This window comes from Lepidochelys kempii, chromosome 1, assembly GCF_965140285.1.
Source record: "Lepidochelys kempii isolate rLepKem1 chromosome 1, rLepKem1.hap1, whole genome shotgun sequence".
In the NCBI taxonomy this organism is placed as follows: domain Eukaryota; kingdom Metazoa; phylum Chordata; order Testudines; family Cheloniidae; genus Lepidochelys; species Lepidochelys kempii.
This window is the reverse complement of record NC_136380.1, coordinates 219081846-219105814: the sequence shown is the minus strand read 5'-3', so window position 1 is coordinate 219105814 and position 23969 is coordinate 219081846. Positions and strand designations below refer to the sequence as shown.

The 23969-nt window shown below is 47.1% G+C and overlaps 2 long non-coding RNA genes across 4 annotated transcripts in view; one reads left to right on the top strand and one right to left on the bottom strand.

Annotated features, from left to right (window-relative positions):
• Nucleotides 1-41: 41 nt before the first annotated feature.
• On the bottom strand, nt 42-17262 carry LOC140899205 (uncharacterized). Its single transcript, XR_012155242.1, has 3 exons — nt 17172-17262; nt 16744-16834; nt 42-130 (listed from the first exon to the last, which is right to left on the bottom strand). It is a non-coding gene; the product is annotated as an uncharacterized LOC140899205 (long non-coding RNA).
• The window catches only part of LOC140899209 (uncharacterized), a 22719-nt gene continuing 15897 nt past the window's right edge, over nt 17148-23969 (top strand). The window contains exons 1-3 of one of the 3 annotated variants that reach the window (XR_012155245.2): nt 17148-17278; nt 20884-22530; nt 23554-23612. This is a non-coding gene — a long non-coding RNA (uncharacterized LOC140899209). Of the gene's footprint in view, nt 17279-17403; nt 17573-20883; nt 22531-23553; nt 23613-23969 lie in introns of those variants that run through there. The other 2 variants (XR_012155243.2, XR_012155244.2) reach the window with 2 other exon arrangements.

Genomic DNA, 23969 nt, shown 5'->3' with positions numbered 1-23969 from the left:
GGCTTGTCCAAGGCCTCACTGCCCCCTGAGTCGTTGCTCCCCTCAGGGGAGGTGGGAGAACTCCACTCGTTGGAGGTAATGGTGCCAGCTAGAAACTCCAAGGCGCCAATTGGAGAAGCAGCCACAAAACCTTCAATGACAAACACACTGTCTCAGTTACTGATGCCTCCTAGCATAAAGACTATGGGAAAGTAAAAACCAGGTCAGGGCCTATCCCACGCTGGGTCCTTGGCTGAGTGCAGGCCCCTGGCTTTCACAAGATCAGTTTGTCAAGACAGTTTACAGTCAATGCAATAAACTATGCAGAACCACAGAGGAGATTTCCTCAGTCTTAGCAGTCGCTATCCCGTCACACAATCTTATTACTGCTGCAAGGGAGAGCCTTCTCCTCTGCAGGCACTTCTGCCTGGACTGCCTCCCTCTATCTCTTTGGTTCATTAACTCTCCATTTTTTTTCAATTCTTATCTGAAAACACGTCTTCTCTCCTTTGCCTCTTAATTTTCCTCTCCCTTGGCTGTCATTATCTCTCTAACTGTATTATTTAACTTTCCAAAGTATGGAGGGATTCAGTCTGTGTGAAAAACACGACACAAAATAAAGCTCTGATGAATTATCTAGTCATTACTCTGGCCTAAAGAATTGTCTTAGATACAGTTTCACGGGCCTGCAGTTGGCGATCGGTGTCATTTTTAACACTGACATTTCTGCTTCCCTGGGATCAGCTGCAATTTTTAAAAGCAATGCCTCAAAGACAGGCAGTCTAATGGAACAGCCCCAGCCTGAGAGGAGGTGAGGCAGCATGGGCTAGTAGATAAGTCACTGGACTGTGAGTCACGAGCCTGAGGTTCTGTACTTGGCTCTGCCACTGATCTGCTGGGTGACCTTCGGCAAGTCACTTCACCTCTCTGTGCTTCAGTTTCCTATCTGTCTTGTCTATTTAGATTTTAAGGTGCTTTGGGGCAGGGACTTGTCTCTCACTGTGTGTTTGTGCAGCTCAGGGCACTACAATACTACTACTAGTAATAGATACTTTATAAATCCTTGTAACAGAGAAGACAGATTGCTAGCCAGAGGTACTCCAATTTATGGTCCGTGGAGCCCTGCTGGCTGGTCCATAGAATGAATCTCTCCTATAGACCCACTTGTAGTACCTCGATCCCCTGCTGCTTAGTTCTCCAAATGTTTCACTCTATGAGCCACCAGGGCAGACTGGTGGTTCTCAAGCCATAGTGAAAGAGAACAAAAGAGCTGAAAAATCCCACTTTACCACTCCCCTGAGCCAAGCAGTGGGGAAAACACGTCAAGCCTCCGCCCACATAGGCAGGGAAGAGGAGAGGGCTCAGACAAGGTGAGGAGAGGGATAGCCCAGAGCAGAGAGACAGAGTGGCAGTGACTAGGGAGTAAACATAGAGTAAGGAGTCTACAGCTGGAAGCAGAGTGGGAGGAGGGGAAAGGGACGGAGGGAAAAACCAGAAAAAGGATAGAGACACGAAGATTGAGCCGAGGAAGCAAGGAGAGAGAAAGATAACCAGAAGTAAGAAGGAAGGAAAGGCGAAAGAACAGGGAGAGAGACAAACACAGACAAGAACTATAAACAGACGTGTAAGCTGTGTCTTGTCTGACACAGGCTGCACACACTCTGGGGCAGAGGCTGTCTCTGAGCTGTGACTTGTCTAGAGAGGGGCCTAGCACAATGCGGCCCTTGTCACAGTTGGGGCAAGTAGGTGCCACCAGAATACAAAAGCTAACCAGTAACAGAGGGAGAAAGAGAGAAAGGAAGAAATACAGACTGAATGAGAAGAATGTGATCTCCAAGGAAAAGGAGACTGGGAAGAAGAAGAGTAAAAAGGAAGGAAGAAAATATGAGGCAGAGAGGGGGAAGATATGAAGAGGAAAAGCAGAACTGAAGGGATTAGCGGGGCAAGAGAAATGAAACAGAAAGTGCAGACTGCTCTCCTTCTGTTCCCAGAGTAGGGTTGGGCTCCTAACGAGCAATCACCACACTCCAACGGACTTGGAGATGCTGTTCTGTTTGTGAGACCTGTGCTGGGAAGGAGGAGGTTTCCCAGTTTTGCCAACCCCAAGCATTAAAAATCAGGAGTGAGGCCCCCAAAGTCATGGGATTAGCTTTAAAAAAAAAAAAAAAAAAATCACGAGATTGGCTTAAAAGTAATAAACATCAGGCTCTTTTTATTTGCTTTTTTGGTTTCGGAGTCTTTTGAATTCACGTTTTCATGCTCTTCTCCACCCCCATGAGGGGTAGAATCTTACTTAAAAAAAAAAAAAAAAGAAAGAAACCTGAGATTCTCATGAATTCACATGATTCCAGGAACTGGAGCTTTAAGAAAAACACCAAATAATGCAAGATTCACGATAAAATCACGAGAGCTGACAACAGTGGTTTTCACAAGATTTTGCGACATCCACACTCATTTTACATCTTAAATATTCACCAAAGCCCACACAAAAGCTTTGGGGGGAAAAAAGCATAATGTTCTAATAAATAAATAAACGAGAATAATAATAAGAATAACATACACAAAGTGACTAATCAGCTGGTTGCCTGGAGACTGTAAGATACCATGCTGCAGAGTGGAGGACACAGATTCAATCTAAGGCCATGTTTACACTGCCGCTTTCAGCACTAAACATTAGTCGTTCAGGGGTGTGAAAAAGCACCTCCCGGAACGACAAAAGTTTTAGCACTGAAAAGTTCCAGTATAGACAGCGCTTTATCGCCGGGACCCGCGCTTCCAGCGATAAAGCTACCACTGCTTGTCTGGGGTGGGGTTTTTTTTTTTTAATCACCGGGAGAGCTCTCCCCCAGCAATAAAGCGTGTCTACACTGCCCACGTCACGGCGCTGCTGCAGCCGCACTGCAACGTGGGCAGTGTAGATGTACCCTAAATTAGAACTCCATTCAGGGGGGATTGCTTTGTTTCCCACTGAAATCCAAGGAACTGGACGCTAGGTCCCATTGCCGTGTGCTCCCCACAGAAGACATGGGAAAGGAAGATAAAGGCATCGGGGTGACTGACATTCAGCCCTTAGCCATATGACACGTAAACTGTAGTGAGAACTGAACCGAAACAGGCACCATGCCTTTAAGAGAGCGTAAAATGAGTACCTAATAGTTGCCCCAGTGCCAGATGTCAATCACCAACAGCCGACTCCACTGGCAGGTGCCCTGCACAAGGTTATGCAGACATCCAAGAGATTCGGCTACTGTGGAATGAGAGACAGACCTTTGAGTCAGGTCTCCTCAGGGGAGGCTCAGGAATAGAAAAAGGAAAAAGCCACATGTCTTAGCACCTCTTTTCTCATGCTTAAAAACACTTTTGCTCCCTGGGGCCCTGACTATGACCCTGTCTACACTAGGGTAAAAGGTGAGTTTTTATGTTAAAATCCAAGGGGGCACAAAGTAAACTGTAGTTTTAACACATGTTCAGCCCTAAAGATTGACCCTGGCCAATTAACACCTTAAAACTACAACTTGCCTCATGCTGATTGGATTGTAACATGCGTTAGCTAACGTGTTAAAACACATCTTTTATCCTAATGTAGCCATGGCTACAGCCTAGAGAAGGTAGGGCCTTTAGTGTGAACTCAAGGGGTGTGAACTCAGTTACAGCCTCCCCTTAAGGCCATGTTTTCAGTTTAACACCTTTAAGACTGTTTGAGCTGGCCATGCTGTAGCAAGGAAATGGAGTGAATTCAATTGAAACACATACATTTTGCTGTGTAGAGAAGCCCTACGAGTCATGGGCAGGAGTGGAGGAAGCACTCTGAAAGTGGGGGGAGGCCACAGGCGTCCGCTCCTGCACCGCCTCTTCCCCTGAGCCCCCACTCCTGCTCATTCCTCTCTGCCCCCTCCCCTGTCATTTGCCCTTACGGCTAGTAAAAAGTGGGAGTGCCATGGCCTCCAGGTCCCCCTGTTCCAAATCCTGTGGTCACGGGCAGATCGCTTAACTGAACTGTGGGACAAATCTGTGCCAACAAACCTCAGGGTGATGGGAAGCGGAGCCCATGAATTCTGGCTCGAAAGGGCTTGAGGCCAGGGCGGGGAAGAGACCGTGGAGAAAACATGCAGGCTGGTGCCAGAGAGTCAGTCAACTCCTGGGACCCTGCTCTCCAGCCACAGGATACACTGACTTCAGATGAAGTCTCTTAGGGCTTCTCTAAACAAACAGTTAGGGCTTGTCGACACTGGCATGTTACAGCGCTGCAACTTTCTCGCTCAGGGGTGTGAAAAAACACCCCCGAGTGCAGCAAGTTTCAGCGCTGTAAAGTGCCGGTGTAGACAGTGCCCCAGCGCTGGAAGCTATTCCTCTCGTGGAGGTGGTATTTTTAGAGCGCTGGGAGAGCTCTCTCTCAGCGCTGCGCTGCGACTACACAAGCCAAATTAAAGCGCGCAGCGTTGTTACGCTGCCCGTAAAGGCGTGCCCTGGGTGTGTGGCAAGCTGGGGTATTAATCTACCTCCCACGCAGCATTTCTCAAATGCGGCCACCAGGGGCTTTTCTTGCAGCCACAGCTCCTGGGCTGTGATGGGGAGGGGCGGGGGAGGGAGGGAGGGCAAAGTAGCACACACCCCTTTCTCCTGGATGCACCACCTTGGTGTTTGGTTGCTGGGGCCACCAGCAGGGGTTGGGCCCTGCCCCGATCTGAAGTCACTTGGGACACAATGCTGTAGGACAGGTTTCAGAGTAACAGCCATGTTAGTCTGTATTTGCAAAAAGAAAAGGAGTACTTTACATGGCCAGACAATCCTGCTGTCAGGGTGCCAGACTCCCTCCTCAGTCCCTACGCTACCAGCACTCCCAGCTACCTTCGAGACACCACTGACTTCCTGAGGAAACTACAATCCATCGGTGATCTTCCTGATAACACCATCCTGGCCACTATGGATATAGAAGCCCTCTACACCAACACTCCACACAAAGATGGACTACAAGCCGTCAAGAACACTATCCCCGATAATGTCACGGCTAACCTGGTGGCTGAACTTTGTGATAGTCTCTAAGGTGCCACAAGTACTCCTTTTCTTTTTGCAAATGCTGTAGGACAGGGGTTCTCAAACTGGGGGTCGGGAGGTTATTACATGGGGGGCGCGAGCTCCACTCCAAACCCCGCTTTGCCTCCAGCATTTATAATGGTGTTAAATATATTAAAAAGTGGTTTTAATTTATATGGGGGGGGGGTTGCACTCAGAGGCTTGCTGTGTGAAAGGGGTTGCCAGTACAATAGTTTGAGAACCACTGTTGTAGGAGCTGGCAGCCGGTGAGTGTCCCTCCTTCCCAGGGGTGGTAGGGCAGCAGGCTCTGACTGTGGGGCTTTGGGCTCCAGCTCCAGGGTCTGGCTGTGCAGCGGCAGGCCCCGGACTCCAGCCACAGGGCTTCGGGCTCTGTCCCTGGGCCCCATCCTCTGGCATGGGGCTTCAAGCTCTGGCCATGGGGCTTCAAGCTCCAGCCTCCTGCTGCCTCCCCCAGCCTCCCACCCCCATCTCCCCTGGCCCCCACTGCCTCCCCCGACTCTCCAGCCAGGGCTTAATTTGTCCCCAGATTTGCCAGGGCTGAGTAAGTCTGCTGTGAAAAGTGATACTTGTACGTTTGTTAATGTCACTTTTCCCAAGAGACTTACTAGCTAGCAATAAATAAATTACATTGACTTGGACATGTATCTGTGCATATTTATTTGGTTTTCTCAAGTTAATTAAGTATTTTAGGTAAAAACGTGAGAGCAGCCACCAGCAAGAGTCAGTGGCTGCAATGAGGCCACCAAAAAATGTGTCCCGAGAACCCCAGCCTGTCAAGCACCAGCTGTCCACGTGGATGCTGCTACCGCACAAAAAAAGTTCCCAGTGCACTGTGATCTGCCCCACTTTGATGTGGGAGTAGCTCAAAGCTCATGAGGGAACTTTTAGTACGTGGCTGCAGGGTCAACACAGACAGTGGGCAGCACCCTAGCACAAGGTAGATTTACACTCTCGCTTGCTGGGCACTGACTGTTTGCTTCGGCAAGCCCTTACAGGCTCTGGAGGTGTGTGGGGAGCATGAAGGGGCCCTTGGGAGCAAAGAGGCAGCAGTCCCGAGTCTCTCTCAGACTGGCCCAAATCAGTGGGGATACGCTGGCGTACGTAGGGAGAGAGGAGACCCATGTTCAGACACTGGCAATCTTGAAGCTGCCCAATTTTTTAACAAATGCTTCTCATCTTGCACCTCTAGGTCACCACTGTTCATTCTAACCCAGCCGAGGCCGGTACTCACTGCAGGGATGGGTCTACACTATGGGCACTGCGCTGGCATAGCCACAGCGCTGTGCTGGGGGGCACACGTCTGCATTAGGATCAGGCAAAGTCTGCAGAGCCCAAGTGCTGTGAAGCCTACCCATTATTTCTTGGTTTTTTCGGGTTTGTTAGCAAACTGTCATTTGAACCCCTTGGCCCATCCCCAAGTCACATTCAACCTTTGTTTTTAATGTTTGTCCAGCCAAACACAGATGCTGAAACTAGGGGTGCTGCTGCACCCCCTGGCTTGAAGTGGTTTCCAACATATGATTTACAGTTTGGTTCAATGGCTCTCAGCCTCCCCACTATACAAATTGTTCCAGCATCCCTGCAGCTAAAGGGGAACCTGTGGTTTATCATAGGGATAGATGAGCTCTCCAAACTAGACAGACGTGCTGTATACAGACACCACATTTATTTATTTCTCATTAGAAGTTCTCTCACCTTAATTCTTCCTCCTGATTTTTTCCCTCTCTCTGCCACCTTTTTCACACTCTAAGCAGATCAGAAGCCCAAGAGCATTTGACTCCAGCTTTCTCACCCATTGGGCCGGATTCTCCTTTGACTGATGCACTCACCAAAGCTACTCCTGATGTATACTAGCATGAAAGGAGAATTCAGACAAGTGGGTCTGAGTTTGGCCAGAACATTTGACCATCTCTCAGTACAGATCAGGGCTGAGCTATAGTGATATGGAAGCTGGAACTGCTGCTTTGTGCATTGTACCTGCTCTCTTTTGCCTGAGACTTCAGTTTACAGGACTGTCCATCTTGCCCTTTACACTTGGCCAAAACAGCCATTTATCAAACCAAGAGGAGAAAGCTGGATTAGAGGGCTGAGGGAGGAGGAGTCTTCTCTGTGATAGCCCAGTCTACCTCTAGAGCTAGTCAAAAAAATTTCAACAGAACAAGAAAACGTGGTTTTGTTGCAATCAAAACATTTTTCAGGAATGTGTTGATTTAACTGTAAGTTTTGACAGGAAAAAGTCTAAATGAATTGTTTTGACTTTCTTGTTTCCTTTGGATTGTGTCAAAATGTTTCATTTAGATAAGGTAAAAATGTTCCATTTCAACTTCATCATTTCAATACATTTTGATTTTCATATTACATTATTGTTTTATTTATATAGTATATTAGAAATGTTACATATATTTAACATATACTATATTTCATAAGAAATGTAATATATACAAAATATTTTATAATATCATGCTTTGACATTATCAAAATGAAACAATTTGACATGGAAACAAGATATTTAGATGTTATCTAAAACAAAACATTTCAGTGTTTCCAAATCAAATATTTTTTACACTTTCCTTTTTGCAGAAAAATTTTGAAACATGGACTTGCCGATTTGGAACAAAACAAAATTTTGAAATGTCAGAATTTCCCACACAATGTAAATTCTGTTTTCTATCCACCTCCACCTATTTCCTTTCACTCTGAACTCACATATCCAGACAAAGTTCCTTTGGGCACTGTCCACTGATTCAGAGAAGTGGGTGTTGTCCGGAATTCTCTTCTCAATGTCCCTTTTGGGTGCCTCATTTTGAGCTGGTGATCTTTAATCCTTTTCCCTGTTTTTTCATTCTCTCACCCCATCACAAGTTGATCTTTGTTTCTGAAGCCCTTCCCCTCCTTATTTTTTGTAGGGAGGTGGCTACTTCTGTTTTTGGGGGGGCCACACCCACGTTTGCAGAGATCAAACTGGCTGGCACTTCATAGCATCACTACATTCACTGCTGCTACACTTCCTTCTGCTCAGTTCCTATTTTTCCCCCTTCATTCTTGGTGCCTGTGTTTCTCTGTGTCATGACCTGTCCCTACTGCTTCCTTTTAATATACCAGCTCTGTGGGCACTGGAAAACGAACACAAGCAAAACCCTTACAGCTCCAGCAGCTTCAGTTCAATTTTTCTCCCCAGCACTGGTAATTTCAGTGCTTGCTCCCTTCCCTCTCACACATGGTATCTCATTGAGATTCAGAGTTCCTGCAGGGACAGACAGCTGCCAAGGGTTCTTCAGCAGAGGCCTCATTGACAGGGAGGCATCCTTAACACAGACTCCATAAGCTGACACATCTGCTTCCTAATATCTATCCTCCAAGTTATTACTGTTGGTAGCAGCTTCCTCTGCAGTGTTTGCGACAGCTGCTCCACTCAACACAAAAATCATACTTTCCTGGGGTTGTGGAGTATTGCAGCCAGCTGTCTACAGTTGTTCAGCTTTCTTAGAGCTGCTGTGTGTAAGTCCTCTCCCTGCTAGTGAGTCAGTATCAGGCACAATATGCTAGGCACAGATCCCCTGCTACACACCTCCTGGACACCAGCGTGGGAACAAGAGGCAGTGTGCTCTAGTGGATAGGGCACTGGGCTGGAAGTCAGGTGACAAAGATTCTAGTCATGGTTCTGGCCCTGATGTACTGTGTGCCATCAGCAAGTCTCTGTGCCTCTGTTTCCCATCTCACCCTTTGTCTGTCTTATGTATTTGGACTGTAAACACTTCATGGCAGGGACTATCACTTGCTATGTGTCTGTACAGTGCCTAGTACAATGATACCCTAATCTTGGTTGGACCCCTAGGCATCACTGTAATACAAATAATGAAAAATCCTTGGGCTAACTCTCAGGGTATGCAAAAAGAAAAGGAGTACTTGTGGCACCTTAGAGACTAACCAATTTATTTGAGCATGAGCTTTCGTGAGCTACAGCTCACTTCATCGGATGCATACCGTGGAAACTGCAGCAGACTTTATATACACACAGAGAATATGAAACAATACCTCCTCCCACCCCACTGTCCTGCTGGTAATAGCTTATCTAAAGTGATCATCAGGTTGGGCCATTTCCAGCACAAATCCAGGTTTTCTCACCCTCCACCCAGAGAGTGAATTTGTGTGGGGGGGGTGGAGGGTGAGAAAACCTGGATTTGTGCGGGAAATGGCCCAACCTGATGATCACTTTAGATAAGCTATTACCAGCAGGACAGTGGGGTGGGAGGAGGTATTGTTTCATATTCTCTGTGTGTATATAAAGTCTGCTGCAGTTTCCACGGTATGCATCCGATGAAGTGAGCTGTAGCTCACGAAAGCTCATGCTCAAATAAATTGGTTAGTCTCTAAGGTGCCACAAGTACTCCTTTTCTTTTTGCGAATACAGACTAACACGGCTGTTACTCTGAAACCTCTCAGGGTATGCTGAGTCATGAAACACTGTTCTTGTACAGGATTTTAACTATTGTATCTAGGTGTCTACTGGGTAACAAATACCATCCAGACATCTGCAAAAAACTTCTTAAGATAGCATAGATGCCAACTAACAACCCACAGAGTAAAGATTCCAGCCAGAGAGGAAGGCACACTACAGCTGCTTCTTACTCAGAGAGAGGCACTGTCTGAGAATAATAGGAACCAGTAACAACCAGTTACTTGAAATCAGCACGGCAAGGGATGTGTTCACACAATGCAGCAGTACAAGAGCTTTTGATCTGAGGAAGGCATATGTTGGCGAATTAAGAAATCTAGCTAGTAAGGTGCAATGGGAAATAGCATTGAAACTCACCAGAGTGGAAGGATGCTCAGAAATCCTAAGGGACACTCTAATTATAGCTCAGTTCCTCTGAAAAAAAGAATGCATGCAGTAAATAAGCGTGTCTTCAGGAAGGGATGCCCACAAATTAAAATAAAAATGACTGGAAATGGAGAAGAAGGCAGATATACAAGAATATGTAGGGTTAGCTAAAGTTTGCAGGGCAAAAAGAGAAGAGCAGCAAACATCAGTATGAGTCAAGCTCTTCAGAGCAGGGACTATCTGAAATCAATGGGGGTGTTGCCATTGACTTCAATTTCACCCTCGGAATTTTTCTATTAACTTTAGTGAGAGCTGGATCAGAACCTGAGTTTATAGACTTTTCCTCGTTTCCAAGTCCTTACAGAAATTTGCCCTGGCCTTCATCTTAACCTAGTCTCTTCCCTGACCATTCTGCTCCCCCAATGACACGAGGCCTGATGCCCCATTGATCCATTTCTCTCACATCTGGGCTTTCTTCCATGCAACTCCCTCCATTCAGCCTCCATCCTCTCCTCATTCAAATTCCTCCTGAAGACTACATTCTTCCCTGATGTCCACAGGAATTCAACAGTATGTATTTCTACATCCTAGTCATTCCCAGTGCGTCCAATCTACGCTGTGTCTGACTTCTTTGGATTATAAACTCTTTGAAGCAGGGGCAGTCTTGATAGCTATCTGTGTCCTGTACAGCACTGTACTATCAGCACTCAATAGGTGTAATTGCAGAGGGAGTTCTTGATCCCTGTGTTCTTGATAGGAAGGATGTTAGCACAAATCTTGACCCAAGACAGGCTTCAACATAGGGAAGGGTAATTATGCTGATGCTGAAATTTGAGAGCGATTCAGAAGCCTAGTCATCTGAATGATATTTGGGAATATCTGGATTTGCAAAAAGCTTCAAATGCAAGTAACAGGTGAAGTATGAACCCTACTGGGTTGTGGGGAACGGTGAGCAGCAGCACAAGGATCGGCAGGGAGAGAAGGAGAACTGAGATTGCTGTTATGTATGTCAGACAAACTGATAGAGTCACTGCTCCTCCAGACCGCACAGTGCAGTTGCTGTGTCTGTCTCCCTACCGGACAAGTCTGTTTTGTAAAGGAAAGGTCTTTTGTAGCACTGCTACTCTGAGATCGTATCACACGGAAGCCTGGGTTCTCACCGAGTGCTTAATACAAGCCCAAGCATGCACTCAGTTTGCTTGGTACATTGAATCTCCCTGCAGCAGCTGCTGCACGCATGACACCTGACTTCCTGAGTAAAGCAAAACAAGAGTCTTAAATGACTGCAGTAGTTCAGCCTGGTCTGAACCAGAGAGAGGATGCAGTGTCCAGCACAGTGACAGAAATCAAAACAAGAAGGGATGAGAATTTCCATCAGTGCAGCCCCTGATTACGTAGTCAAACAGGATGCAATGAGATAAGACTGCGTGTGTGGCCTTTGGCACGATCCAATAAATGCCATTCGTGATGATGGGAGAACAGAACACAGAACTCAAAAGAGGATGCATGAACTCAGGGCTTGATTCTGCTCTCATTTAGGCCAGAGGAAATTGGGATCGGTGATACTGAAGTGGAAGGATCTATACCAACATAAAAGAAGTGAGAGAGCTAACCAGAGTCAGCTGAAATAATTGTGTCCTCATCCACACTGGAATTATCAACCGTGTTAGTTTACATGGGTTTGTTAAAACACAATGGTTCATTCAAGCATAGACAAGCTTGCAGAGTCACTATTTAAAATGCTTAATATAAAGCTTAGGTCTCTCTAGAGCAAAGTTACTGTAATAAAACAATAAGTAATTTGTAGTGCTTTGCCAATGTCCCCGTGCCCCATTTTTGGGGTATGCACTTTGAAACTACTGGCCGCTGAATGTTTACAGCTTGTTACTCATAAACAACTGGATTGTAGTACAATCAGTATTCATGAAAGATTATCAGATTAATTCATTTGTAACAGGGTGCGTACAAGCAGATACAGCACCTTCTGGCCCTGATTCTGGGCTCACCCCAGTCTGATACAAGTGTCACTCCACTAACTTCAGTGGAGCTACTCCTTATTTACACCAGTGTAACTGAGATCAGAATTGGGCCCGCTGGGCTGTGGTAACAAAGTCTCCCCATTTTCTAGGATGCTGGATTATTAGGCCTTTCACAGAAAGAAAAAAGAACACATCACCAGACACAAGGACCTCTATCTACAATCCCAAACCAGGTGCCTCTTTCTTAGAGGTCAAACTGTAGCACCAATTGCAAGAGAAAGAAAAAGGCCACACAGGTTAAATTTCCCTCACATATTATGGGAAAGTATCTCCTGCAGGCCCTCTAGTTTGTCTCTCTGATCTCCCAGCCCCCTTTCCCAGGGAAGGTCAGCAGGTTATAGACCTTCTACTGGGTTAATCTGCAGGGCAAGAGGGGCCCCCTGCCAAGCAAAACTAGGTTCTTAAAGGGACACTGTCTGATCTACATTTTTGTCTGAATTTCTTTTACCTATGGCTACATGTAACATCTGTGACTGAGAGATATTAGAGACAAACTATTATTTGTCTTTATTTTTCCAGTTATCTTACTTGGTGGATGTGATCTGGCCATTTTCATTGTTTCCTCTGTATAGTCAGTTCCCCCTGTTGTCTGTGTGGGTCCTTCACACAGCAACAGGGGAGAGAGAGGGGGAAAAAGCTTTTTTAAAAGTTAGGAAAATGATATTCTAAATGGACAAACATTGGCAGAGGGATTCAGAGGCAGACATGGGACCTCAAACTACTTTAACTCCAATTTTTAAACAGACTAGATTTCAAGTTGAGGGTGTCCCTTTAAATCCCACTAGTCCCAGGTACATTCCCTGCACTCGGTACAATATTTGTGTTTTCTATCCAGGGACTAACTCAGGCGGGATATTTTCAGCCCAGATGGGCTGACACAAACCATTACATCATCCCTATTTCTGCACCATCCCATAGCTGTGCTGTCTCAAACGCTCACGTCTCACTCTACAGGTGCTCAGTGCTCTCTTGATCTTTCCTCCCTTCCTTATTGCCCTGCAGCCATTGGCTACTGGGGATTAGACTTTGATTGGACATCCCTCATTAATGGTTACCATACTGTTTGAAGGGAAACATTGTGAGGACTACGCTAATTTATTTTCTCTATGACAACAGCACAGCAGACACACCAAAGACACATGCCCAGCTCCACATGACCACTTCCACCGCGTTCACTGAAGCCCAGCGGCTGGAATACAACACCAGGCTAGTGGTATTGGTATCAAAAATTAGATATGAACAGTGGAACTAAAAGCTTACAAAACAGCCCAAGAACAGGACCCATGCCTCCATCTGTGGTGCCTTTAGATAGAAAAACTGCCCTTCTCTAGCAGGAAGATACCTACTTTGTCTGGTGTCAAAAACAATTGGGAGTGATTGAACACTCTCCAGAACGAGGAGACTACAAGGGGTGGAAACAAAAATAAGGAGGGGGAGATTAACTACTTATCTTGTTCAAGATCCTGCAAGTAGCTCCATGCAGGCAGAATCCTGGGCTTTTGTAACCTCTTTGCTGGATCAGGGCTCTAACTGGTAACATACTAGGTGCTCATTTACCATGGTTATAAGCACAACATCGATGCCTAGACTGATAGATGCTTAGATCGATAGCAGTGAACCATGAACAAAGCAATATGAGATTATAAAGTCCACTGTAAATCTTGACAAACTCGATTGCTTTTTGAGTGGGGACAGAATTGCAAAGTTAGCAAATGAAAGAAAGGTTGTAGATGATGTAATAAGTTTAGATTTAGGAAATCATTTGCTTCTCTTCCGGGAAATCATAACTGAAAAATTAATTCAGATTGACTCGTATAGCAACACTCACGTGAATGGGAAATTGGCATAAAGGTTGTAAAGGGGAATTATAAATAACAATGCATCAAGGAGGCTGCGGTGTTTGTTGAGGAGTTGCAGGGATCGGTGTTAGTCCAGTTTTATTTAACATCTTAATTAATGATTTGGAAGACTGAATAAATGTCACATTAACATAATTTGCAGATGATGCCAAATCAAAGTTACAAACACCAGTGAAGAGATTATTTAAAGGGGCCGACGGAGCTTAGAAACAAACAAGAACAGAAAAAAGTAGAACAAGATTTTAGGTGAAAAAATTAAAGCCAGTACAATTAGGGGGAAATGGCATGATATACAATGTGGGGGGGAACCTTGCAAGCAGCACTGGTTAAAGACACCCTAAAATGGGCATACAGAACAAATCAGATATGAGTTTGGAAGGCAGTATGGCTGCGTAAATTATCAATGTCATTTTGTCAGACATCACTTCACTCAAAGAGACGCTTTTCCTCTCTTTAGGCCTGCCTGGCATGACTATGTCTGAAATAGTGTATTTCATCCTGGAACCCATGTCACCATAAGGGTGATGACAAATTGGAGAGAGTTCAGAGAAGAGTAGCACAAACGATCAGAAGCTTGGAAGAAATGATTTATGAGGAGAGGTTAAAAGTATAGGTTGGTTACAAAAGGGCTGAGAGGGACGTGATAACAGTTCACAAGTACTTAAAGGGTGTAAACACCATGGAGAGAAAACAATGGATTACCTAATGCGGTACATGAGGCATAAACAGAAGTAATGGAATGTTAAGAAAAAGAAAATTAGTCTGAATATTGGGAGAACGTTCCTGCCTGTGACACATATTAGGGTATGGAAAAGCCTCTCATGGGAAGTGGTGGAAGTTCTATCACGTGGCATGTTAAAAACCAGATTGGACAAAACATGATCAAATGGGGTTTAGGGAACAATTCTGCATTGCATCCCACCTCCCAAGAGATGGATGATGGGTTGGAGGATGTAATTGGTCTTTAATTTCTATGAACAGATAAGGCTGAATTGCTGCTTCCCTCTGAAATATCCTAATGGTCTGGTCAGAGAGAGTTAACTTTCTGAACTCCCTCAGGGCTAACTAAGCTCAGTTGCTACAGAACCAAGAATTCAAAGACACGGCCTTATCAATGGCACACCTGAATTTTAGATGTAAAAACTTACACATAATAGGGGACAAAAGCTGGGAAGACGACTGTAACAATCACTCAGAACAGTGTGTCTTGTGCATAAGTTACTGTGAACACTTTACTGTTCAACAGCCACCCCAGTCCTCTGTATAGCGTTCTTCACACTGAAGTCAAGTGACTTAGACAGAAAATCCCAGAGCATATTCTTACAATTCTTTGTTCTAAACCTTTTGCTGTCTCTGATCCTCTTCTCCATAATGTGACACACAAGAACAGTCACTGGCTGATGGAAACCCTCCAGAAACTGTCAGTGCTGCTGTGATATTGGTTTCCATTAAAGTTCTAAACTAGTTGTTTTTATTTTCATATATTATTTTAATAGTTTTTTTTAAAAATAAAAAGACTTCAAAATACAAAATGCAAGAAAGTGAGAAGGTGTGGAAGAGATTCCTATCATCTAATATCAACAGGAAATCTCACACTTTCTAATTTATTGTATTCTGGTTGAACTCTGAATTTCTCTGGGAAAAAACAACCAAGCAAATATATTTGATATGATCAGCTGGCAATTTCCACTTAAAGTCCCTTTTTGCCCAGTGGTCTTAGACAAGTATATACCCTGTAGTCCAGTGAGTGAGTGGAAAGTCCAGGCCAGAATTTAGGGAAACCCTGTAAGGTGACATTATGTAGCAACAGGCAGCAGGCTGCCTTTGTAAGTCTAGGCGCTAGAGAGCCAGTGAGAACCACAAAGTCTGTCTGTGTCCAGCACCCTCAATAAAGAATCCCCTTACAGCCGAGTCCAGTCTCTTCTCTACCGTGAGAAAAACTACCAAGATAGAACGCTTACAGCAGAGCAGCAGCCCTTCTAATCAGGTCCCAGTCCTTATTGTTCAGCCTCTCTACCCCTTCTTCTGTGCTTCTCACTCCTCCCCATTACCCAACGCCCTGTCCTGCTGTCTGTTTCCCTCCCTAGGAGCAGAGACAATGAACCCTCTGACATCTCCACCGACAGATGGACAGACAGGCAGGTGGATACATGGTTCCTGCAATGTTGCGTACAGACAGCAAGATCAAGTCTGGTGGCAGCCGATCTTTTCCAAGCGGCAGGAAACAGAAACAAAACCAGGCTCCTTCCACGCTATGTTTAAAAAGGATTTGGTGTGGTTTATTTGCGGAGGAGTGACACCGATTTCAGCTTTTAAAGACTAACAATCACTCGAGGCCAAGTTTCCGTAAAAAAAACCCCAATCCCACCTTATATTTATAGAATCCTTTCACCCCCAAAACACCCACAGGACTTCACCACTTTAAATACAGACAGGGACCCCTTCACTCCTGGCTGCAATGTACTTAACCTCCGGGGTGAAACACAGGAGGGGTTTTTAAGTAGAACCTTCCACACATGAGAAACGGTGAGTAAACCCCCCAACTCCGCTCATCCTGCTCCATTTTTGAATAATGGATGCCCAAAGAACATTCTCTCACCCTTATGGAAAAGTCCCACAGGAATTCATAACTTTCCTGTAGGTTTGTGGCCCACCCTATAGAAGGTAAATGTAACCAGAGAATTGCATTCCTGGTGCACAGAATAGTAACACAATGAAAACCGCTCACTAAAAGGTGCTCACTCTATTGAATTCTAAGGGACTTTTCCATAAGCACTGCTAACTATTTTCTTCCAGAGCAGCAAGTTCCTCCAGTTTGGGAAGCGAAAGGGGGGAGACGGCCAGCAGCCTCCATCAGTTTCCCGATCTCTTTCTTTGTACATTTGTGCCTTTCTCCTTCCGCCCTTCCCCAAGGCCCCCTTCACCCTCCTCTCCCCCCACGCACCCCCACCCCCTTGGCCGCTGGGGGTGTGAAATCGCATTTCCTGACCTGGAGAGTCGAGACCGGCGCTTGTTCCCTACATGCGGAGGAACCGGCTTCAAATCCGCTTCCCCTTTTCCGCCTTCAGCTCCGGGACTTGCTGCCAAAGGCAAGGAGGAGGGTTACTGCCGCGGTGTGGCTCGAGCTCGCTCCCCACCCCCTCTTCTCGGCGGTGGGAGTCGGGGCCCGGGGGCGGAGGGGCAGGAGCAGCCGCTGTCCGCCCGCCGCAGGACCGGACCTGGCGAGCGCGCCGCGTCCGGCACAAACTCCTCGGAGCGGCTCCGCCCCGCGCTTGCTGGGCTCGCTTCCCAGCTCCCCGAGCAGCAGCGGGAAGTTGGGATCGGGGCGGGGGGGGGGAGGGCAGAGACTGGGGAGCCGCGGCTGGGCGAGAGGGAGGGAAGCGGCCGGAGCCGGCGGGCCGAGGGGAGGGCACCCACCTGGCGAGCGGAGGGGGGCGCTGGAGGCTCCGGGAGGGGGCCGGGCCGCTCCCACCCCCCGGGCGGCGTGTGGCAGGAGCAAGGCAGGAATGCGAGGAATGAGGCTGGTATGAAATGCACGCAGGCGGGGGAGGGGGCCGGCGGGCGGGGCGGAGTTGGGAACAAAACTGACCAGGGCTCGCCTCTGGCCAGGGCCGGGGGGGAGGAGGAGGAGGAGACTGGGGGCGGGCGGGGGCGAGAGGAAACTCCCGGCAGCCGCAGGGGCCCGGAGTTCGCTCCCGCGGCCGGAGCTAGGGCTGGGCATGGAAGAGCCGCAGGGGCAAAGCGGAGGCGGCAGAAATCACGGCAGCGAGGGGGTGGCCAACCCTCCAGGATTGTCCTGGAGTCTCCAGGCAGTCAAGGTGATTCTGTAATTAAGGAGTCCGTCATGTAGGGTGAGCAGGCGTCCCGATTTTGTAGGGACAGTTCCTGTGTTTCGGGGCTTTTTCATACATGGGCTCCTATTAGCCCCCGCCCTGATTTTTTTCGCACTCGCTGTCTGGTCACCCTACCGCCATGGGAGGAAAGCTCCAGGAAACTGTCCCACCGAAACTGGCGACCCTGGGGCGACTGTCCTCGCTGGCCCGTGGTGGGCCGCAGGCGAGCAGGGCGGGGCTGGCAGAGCCAGCCGCACATGGGGCTGGGCGGGTTTGTGACCCGCGCTGGGAGCCCCTGGCCTCCCCTCGGGATGGACTTTGGAAGCGGGCTTGTTCCGTGGGGAGGGCTCGCAAAGGCCAGGGAGTGAACATTTAAAAACCTGGCCTCAGGGAGTTCTGGTGTGTCACTCACTGAACAACAGTGACAGGAAAGAGGTGTAAATAGTTTCATGAGCTAAAACCTGGCTGTGATTATTTTGTAATAAATATTAACACGCATTGCAAGTAGCCTCACGGGTGTGAGAAGGAGGGTTATGATCCATTCCCTCCCCGCCTCAAGCACCACCTCCAGTGCAGGCAGGAGCAGCTCCCACATCCCCCTGCTGAGCACTCTTTTTTAGTAGGCCTCATTCCCATGGGGGAGTGGAGACAGAAAGGCCACTAAAACATTCCCTTTCCATAAGCATTTGGTTTTTCCGATGCTTTCTAAACTCTCTGTCCCTGAGGTGCATAAGTAGGGGCCCAATGTCCTGCAACAGGGGACAAAGGCTAAAAAAAACTTTACTGGCCCCAGAGATGGCACTTCCAAGCAACACGGCATCCACTACCCAAGTAGTTTTCTAACTTTTTTTCTGGTGACCCAGTTGAAGAAAATTGTTGATGCCAGTGACCCAACGGAGCTGGGGATCAGGGGTTTGGGGTGTGGGAGGGGATCAGGGCTGGGCAGAGGGTTGGGGTGCAAGGGTGAGGGCTGTGGGCTGTGGAGTGGGGCTGGGAATGAGGGATTCCAGGTGTGGGAGGGGGCTCTAGGCTGGGCCAGGGGGTCGGGGTGTGGGAAGGGGTCAGGGCTCTGGGCTGGGGGTACAGGCTCTGTGGTGGGGCTGGGGATGAGGGGGTTGGGGTGCAGGAAGGGGCTCCAGGTTTGGGGGGGAGTTGGGGTGCAGGCTTACCTCTGGCGGCTCCCGGTCAGCAGCGCAGCTGGGGTGCAGAGGCAGGCTTCCAACCTGTCCAGGCACAGCGGACTCCGCTGCCGGACTCCGCTGCGCTCCAGAAGCAGCCAGCAGGTCCGACTCCTTGGCAGAGGCACACGAGTGGCTCCATGGTCACCCTTAGGCACCGCCCCCCCCCCAACTCCCATTGGCCAGTTCCCTGAGTGCTGAGCAAGGCGACCCAGTGCCTTGCATTTTGTGACCCAGTACTGGGTCGCAACCCAAACTTTGAAAACCACTGCACTACCCCATGCTGGGACACTGGGGTCAGCACAGAGTCAGAAGGAATACAGCACCTCTTCTCAAGTTATCCACCCCACTCCCTGAAACACAGAACCCTGCAATGCAGGGGTGGCCAGCCTGAGCCTGAGAAGGAGCCAGAATTTACCAATGTACATTGCCAAAGAGCCACAGTAATACGTCAGCACCCCCATCAGTTGCTCCCCCTGCCCCCACTCCGACCCACCAGCAGCCCTGCCAATCAGAGCCTCCCCCTCCCTCCCCGCACCTCCTGATCAGCTGTTTCCTGGCATGCAGGAGGCTGGGGGGGGGAAAGGGGTGGAGTGGGGGCAGGGCGTGTGGCAAAGCCAGGGGTTAAGCAGTGAGCACCCCCGGCCCATTGGAAAGTTGGCACCTGTAGCTCCAGCCCCGGAGTCAGTGCCTGTACAAGGAGACGCCTACTAATTTCTGAAGAGCCGCATGTGTCTCCGGAGCCACAGGTTGGCCACCCCTGCTGTAGTGCTATGCAGGGAGACATTGGGGTCAGTACTGACTCAGAAGAAAGAGCCCCTCTCTGCTGAGTCACCCACACCATTCCCTGCAACACAGCCAATTCTTTCACTTTCATTTTACATAAAAACACTTCACCCTTGTGCACATTTTCATATTCAAAGCACTTGACAAACATCTACCTAACCCTCTCAGAAGACCCTACAAAGTAGGTTAGTTTGACGAGGAAGGCAAATGCAGGGCAGAACAACTTTACTGACCCTTTGAACTTAAGAACAGTGGGAGATATTCTTATGTGCCAAGATGGCACTTTTCTCCATTTTACAACTGGGGAAATTGAATCCTGGCCTATACTTAAAAATTTTACAAGTGTTACTATGTCATTTGGGGGGTGATTTTTTTTTAAAAAAACCAATATAGCTATGCCAGTAAAAGCCCTACTGCAGACAGTTATACAATATAACTGTGCTTACACTGGTATCGCTTATGCTGGTTTCATAGAGTATAGATTTCGTAGAGTTTAAGGCCAGAAGGGACCATTAGATCCTCTAGTTTGACCTCCTGCATAACACAGGCTGTACATTTAACCCAAATGCCCCTACGCTGAGCCTGATGACTTCATTTAAACTAAAGCATTTTAGCCCTCAGGTTCCCCAAACCAGAGTATTTTATACCAGTATAACTACAGCTACACTAAAGGGGTTTGCCAGTGTAGCTATACCGGAATAACAATACCAACTAGTGTAGCTAAGACCTGAGACAGAGAGTTAAAATTTCTCAGCAGCATTGCGGACTCCAGTGATTAAGTCCCACCTTGTGGGGGCACATGACTATGTGAGTATCTCAGCTTTCCTCCTTTCTTTCAAAGTAAGCTCCTAGCCCTTGTGGTTGTGGAGATGAGCTTGAAAATGTCCCTACGTGCAATATACATATACATTACTTTGCTTTGTAATTAGATACAATTAGAATTTTTATTTTTATTTTCTCTTCGAATGCAGAGACGCCACACACATTTTCTAAGTCATACAATGTTAGGTAATATCCATGTACATAAAGATATGACTGGTAATTTAAAATAAACCATGTATTCTGTGTGGTGTTATTCTACACAGTAAACTCAAGTGTGTGTTGCAGTTTTCCTTTAAATGTATACCTGTAATGAGCCCATTTAGCCACTGTGGGTCTCTGCTAAACCATGTGAAGATTAAAAACGGATGTTTAAAGTGCAGTACTACTGTGAAAAATTACTTTGTAAAAATGGCATGTTATTACTTATTACATCTGCTCCCTATGTGTATTGAAGGTCAGATCTGGTGACTTTGTGGCTAACGTACATTTTTTCTCCTGTTTGCCCTGCAGAGTCAACACAGCTCAGAAAGGGAGCTGAATTTTATTCCTTCCTGTGAATCAACAACAGAATTGTTCACCAAATTCCAGTCACTTACAGTTGCAGAAACCCACTGAAATGAATGGGCTTTCACCTGTGTCACTAAGGGTAGAATTTGGCCTGTAGAATCTTTAGTAGTGGAGATGATGTGCAAGGAAAGAACTCGACAGAGCACGCAAATGGAGTTTGATTGGGGTGGTCAGAAGTAGTGGAATCTTTTTTCCTGTTAACTGAACAGGTTTGATATACAGCTATTGACAGACAAATATGGAATCATAGAATCATAGAATATCAGGGTTGGAAGGGACCCCAGAAGGTCATCTAGTCCAACCCCCTGCTCGAAGCAGGACCAATTCCCAGTTAAATCATCCCAGCCAGGGCTTTGTCAAGCCTGACCTTAAAAACCTCTAAGGAAGGAGATTCTACCACCTCCCTAGGTAACGCATTCCAGTGTTTCACCACCCTCTTAGTGAAAAAGTTTTTCCTAATATCCAATCTAAACCTCCCCCACTGCAACTTGAGACCATTACTCCTCGTTCTGTCATCTGCTACCATTGAGAACAGTCTAGAGCCATCCTCTTTGGAACCCCCTTTCAGGTAGTTGAAAGCAGCTATCAAATCCCCCCTCATTCTTCTCTTCTGCAGGCTAAACAATCCCAGCTCCCTCAGCCTCTCCTCATAACTCAGGTGTTCCAGACCCCTAATCATTTTTGTTGCCCTTCGCTGGACTCTCTCCAATTTATCCACATTCTTCTTGAAGTGTGGGGCCCAAAACTGGACACAGTACTCCAGATGAGGCCTCACCAATGTCGAATAGAGGGGAATGATCACGTCCCCCGATCTGCTCGCTATGCCCCTACTTATACATCCCAAAATGCCATTGGCCTTCTTGGCAACAAGGGCACACTGCTGACTCATATCCAGCTTCTCGTCCACTGTCACCCCTAGGTCCTTTTCCGCAGAACTGCTGCCTAGCCATTCGGTCCCTAGTCTGTAGCTGTGCATTGGGTTCTTCCGTCCTAAGTGCAGGACCCTGCACTTATCCTTATTGAACCTCATCAGATTCCAGATCAGAATCCATCATGCCATTTTTAGGAATTGCTTTTCAGAGAAAAACTGCACTCTAAGGGTAGTTCTAAGTTCTCTTTTATAAATGCGGCTCTCAATTCAAGTTAAGAAAATCATTCTTTGTTCACCTTTGTATTTTAAGCTCCCTGTTTTATTGTAGCATAGTTCAGTGGTTCTCTTTTTAAACCATCACTTTCCTTTTATCAAAGCAAATGAGATCAGATCCCACCTTCAAATCTAGTGGAAACAACATTCATTCATATATATCAACTGCCAATTATATGTTAAAACACCTATGTACAATCGGAATAGTTTTTACCTTGACACATTTTAGTGAAAAGGATCACAGAGCTTATCTAGGTGTGGAAAGATTTATCCAAACTGAAACAGGAAAATGACTTCTGAGTCCCAGCAGGGGAACAAGAACTCCCTGGAGAACAGGACAAGAGAACAGAACGGGGAGACAGGGACCGTAGACTGAACATGGTGGAAGACACAAGAACAAGAACTCCTGAGAAGCCTCTGACTTTTAGCCTGTTCTCACCTTTATGGTAAGGCTGACCTCTATTACTTGAGCTAAATAAGTAATTGATAGTTGTAGTAGGCTATTATCCTCCATGTCAACCAGCCACTAGGGGGGGATACAACAAATACTTCATCAGTAGCCCACACCCATGCCCAGTTCTATTTCTAGCTCTGGAAGGGGTGGGATATAATGGTTACAGACAGCACTCAAACCCATAGATTTGACACATTCCTTCAGAAAAGCAGTGTGGATGAGACTTGGGTATGCTGTTTTAGACAGGGCTCTATCCCCAGCTCTGACTGCAGTGACCTCCTGCGAACTCCCAGCTCTCCATCTGTGAAAAGGGTGGGGTGGGGGAATAGTTGTTTGCCGCCTTTGTTACTCTTTTTCAATAACAATAGCTGTGAAGTGCACAGAGTTATTAATACCAGTCAGTAGAAGAGCATGTTGTGTGGGTGTGCTTTGTCATCATGTTATACTTTTAAATAATAGAGTCTGAGTCCTATTGATATCAACACTTCAATGCAAGCAGGATTGAGCCATAAAAGAGCAAGAAATTAATACTCCTGCCTTTGATGTGTGTCAGCTGGAGACCTCACAGCACCTTGGAGCTGCTGCATTCTGAGTCCTGCTATGAGGATTCACACTGCACAGTAACATTTGCTTCCTGTACCCAGCCTGTTCTTGGAGTTTTCTGGGTGTTGTGTTTGATGTGGGAGTGAGAGCGTGATATTACAGCAGTCAACACAGTGCTTTAGAGATAGCAACTGCCTGCTGCTGATCTGTGAGACAGACACAGAGCAGAAAGTGCCTGCACCGTGTATCCATTCTGGCGGAGCTGGAGAGAAATGGGCATGATTGTTCAACCTGCATTCAGAACCGGGGCCTGCAAAGTTAGATCTCCCCTATGTCAAGTTTTAAGTCACTGGAACAAGGACGTTTCCCCTCTGTGAGGCAGACACTTACTTCTCTTCATATCACCCCAGTAAAAATACCCTCAGCTCAGTACTGCCCCTCTTTACCTCACACTATTTCAATCCTGTTCCAGAATTGCACCATGTGACACTTGGACAACAGGAGGGGCTTGGAGCAAGCGACCAGGGCTGGGTAAATATTTCCAATGCACCCCCTCAGGAGCCCAGGTCTGAAGCTGGAAACAGCAGCCATAACACTTGAGAGAGAAGGGGTGTGTGGGGCAGGAGAATCAAGGGGAAGAGAGTGAACAAATAGCAAGCAGCGCGGAATGGTGCACAAGGGAAATTGGTAGTACTTGTGTTTCCAAGGTGATTCTCACACGTCTAAATATTTGTAAAACCAGCATTGAGGAGAAGTGTGGGGGACAAGTGAGGAGAGAATGATACAGAAAGAAGAGAGATGGAGTGGAGGGAGACAGGGAGAAAAAGAGAGGTAGCCAAAGGAGGAGAGAGAGAGAGAGAGATCAGAGCTGACAGGAACTACCATATG